We start from the raw sequence: 3,188 nt of genomic DNA on the forward strand, positions 1-3,188 counted from the left end.
CTGAGCTGGGTGCCAGGATGGCCAGTGGCTGTGGCCCATTCAGAAACACCCTTGGTGGCCCACTTTGCCCAGGCACTTCATCTGCCTCATGGGGGCTTCTCAGTGCAGCTGCCAAATACATTCACATAGAAATCGCTATCTTCTGATTTTGGCATGGGCATAGTGAGGATCTCCCGGTGACACAGATCCCTTCGCTCAGGGTTGTGTGGTTGTGAATCCACTGCTGTGCAGCCCTTGCTGAGAAGGGGGTTCGGATCTCCTCCACTCCCCTAGGAAATCCCCAACTGTGCTAGCAAGAAGTGAGCATGGTCACGGTCCCAAAATCCTGAGCTGCTGGCAGATTGCAGCTCTGCTTTCAGCATTGCAAAAGCTGTGAAAAGACATCTTCTGGTCTTTGGCTTTCCTTTCCCTTCCCCTCCCACTTCCCTTTGTAATGGGCCTTTCTGGTCTCTTAACATAAAGCAGAAAGCACTTTCCTTAATCATGTCTCTTGACACTCAGATATAAAAGTTAAACCACTTGGAGGTTGTTCCCTGGCTAAAAGGAGGGCAAGGGAAGAGGCAGAATTCCATGTTTGCAAAGGTGAAAACTGAGAAGGGAAAGGTCAGGAACCCTTTTGCACAAGAGAGGTGGTATTAACAGCTAATCGGTTCTCAAAATGTCCAGGACACAGTGACTGCCCACGCATCCAGTCTGAAAGAGGGCACACATGGAGAACCACCAGCCAGAGGAAGCTCCAGAGTCAGCCAGGACAGACAGGGATGGTCAGGGAGCTGGAAGGATCCTTCCTTGCACAACACACCCCAGCAGTAGCCCTGGCATGGCCAGTGCTGTAGCTACCATATGCAGGTGAAGTTATCGTCCTGAGGTCCGTGGGCTGGGAAGACCATCACTAGGCTCAGAGAGGGGAAAAGATGGGCCAGGCATGGGTGGACAGGGCATCCCCTCCCTCCATCATGCCAGGAACCATGCTAGCACCACAGATTAGCAGAAACAGGACCCACTCTTAGGGACCAATCTCTCCTCAGTCTCATTCAACTCTTTTGAATAGCTCCTTCCCAAGGGGCTTCCCCATTGAACATCTTCCTCGTTCTCAGAGCAAACACCAGTTCTATAATTAAGCGCTAATCAACAGTGCCTGCATGCAGAGAACAGGAGACGTGTGCTAAACCAGCGACAGAGACACGGCCACCCAAGGAGGCCACGCAGGACTGCGGTAGGAGGGCTGGTTTTAGAGCCAACTTAATTTAGGAGCTGTGTCACAGAGTAGTAACGTAAACACCAACACACACCGGGGACAAACAATTAGCAGTCTTTCATTACAGAGAAACGCAACACATGGCTTTTCGTTTTGCCTTTAATGTCTCCATCTCTGTTCCCACAGCAGCTCTATCAAAAAGGTGATGATTTACTGTGGAATGTGGCACAAAAGCGTTGCAGTTTGCTGGAAGACTCTCACTCTGTTCCCCAGCCCTGTGACTGATGCCTGGGATTTAAAGATGTGCCTGGCTCTGCCTGCATTGTGGCACGGAGCACACACCACTAAGCTCAGTTTGTGGGACCTATCTCTGCCTCCCTGTGCTGAACAATCAGGCATGGGTACTGGTGCAGGATGGTACGCTGCCATTCCCACTCATTTTCAGGTTATTTTTCTCACAGGAGGAATTTGTCCACAGGAACAGATGGAGGTGCTGGTCAGACAAGGGTGCATTCCACATTCCTCCCAGTTGATTTTCTCACCCAGAAGAATGAGTTGCAGCAGTCGGTATTCATAAAATCCTCAGGTCCAGGGGGTTGCACATTGTCTGAGCTTCATCTGTCTCATGTGAATGAGGTTGTCACAGAGGGGTTTATCAGGGCAAGCCAACATCACTGTCCCCATTCCACAGGGAAGCTGATGTTTAGGGAGGTGAACAATGGGAGAAGGAAACCCAGCAGCCAGACATCAGGTCTCCCAGAGCCCAGCCAGGGCTCAGCCATCCACAGACACAGAGAAATGAACTGCAAGATGCCTGCCTGCCTTCTGTCATCACAACATTATTCTCGTAATGTTTCTGTTGGGTACAGAAACAACCTGGACCCTAAAGCCCTGTGAGGTGAAGAAGTAAATTGTGCAGATAACTACAGTTTTTAAGATGGGGCATAAAAAATTTATGTCTCAGATTAATGTTTGACTCAGTCCAGTCCTGGAGATGTCCAGATCCTTGGGCATCTCAGCTCTCTGTTTTAAAGGTCAATTTTATCCACAAGGAACTCTGGAAGCAGGGTATGTGCAGAGAGCCTAATTAGACTGCTGTAGCTACAGAAGCAGTGAGAAAGAAACCTCATGATAACACAGTCCTCCTGTCCCAGGGGCTCCCACCACCTCAACTGTTTTCCAGCCTGCCTCTCTCATCCAAGAGATGAATGCGTAAACCCCCCGGTATTTTGGGAGGGATCCTTTCATTCCTCTTTGTTTCAGGGACTCCCACTCTGTCAAATTTGAGGAAAGAACTTCTCAGAGCTCTTAAGGGGCACCATGGTTTTTTTTTATGTCAACAGCCGACCCATGTCGCACCTACATGGGTGTTTAGAAAGCGTTGCCTACACATCCCTAACGAGATGCTAGATCCTGTCCGCCTCAGGAGAAGCAAGAGCAGACCCGTCACACCTGCCTGATCCCTGCCATGGCTGAGCAAGAGCACGGCTTTTCACTCCATCAAATAAATTAAGATCTGCTTAATTTATTTGTGTGTTTAAATCTCCATTCAGAAACAGAACATGGCCCAAACCTCCTCACAGACGGAATGCCAAAAGCCTGGGTGGAGAATGGAAAATGTTGTTCTTGCCATGACATGATTTCTGATGAAAAATTATTCCCTTGGAAAGCTACCCACCGCATTTACCTGCTCACAGCTGTGAACCACCCAGCGATGCCCTGCATAAGCCAGCAATGTTAGCAGAGCAACATATTCTAGCTGGTTTTTCATGTGATAAATTGATGGTAATAAAGACAAGAGTGAAAACAAACAGCAATCCCTGCCAACAAACCACAAAATCCAGCCTGGGAGCGTTCCCCAACTCCTTTGTCTCCCTTCTCTCTCCCAAGGGACTCATCCAAGCCCTGCCCAGCACCCATCTCTCCCATAGCCCCAGCTTAGCCAGGCCCACAGCATGAGAGCAGAGAGGCATTGAACAGAGGATAACAG

Source organism: Eurypyga helias, unplaced genomic scaffold (assembly GCF_000690775.1).
Source record: "Eurypyga helias isolate BGI_N326 unplaced genomic scaffold, ASM69077v1 scaffold28224, whole genome shotgun sequence".
In the NCBI taxonomy this organism is placed as follows: Eukaryota; Metazoa; Chordata; class Aves; order Eurypygiformes; family Eurypygidae; genus Eurypyga; species Eurypyga helias.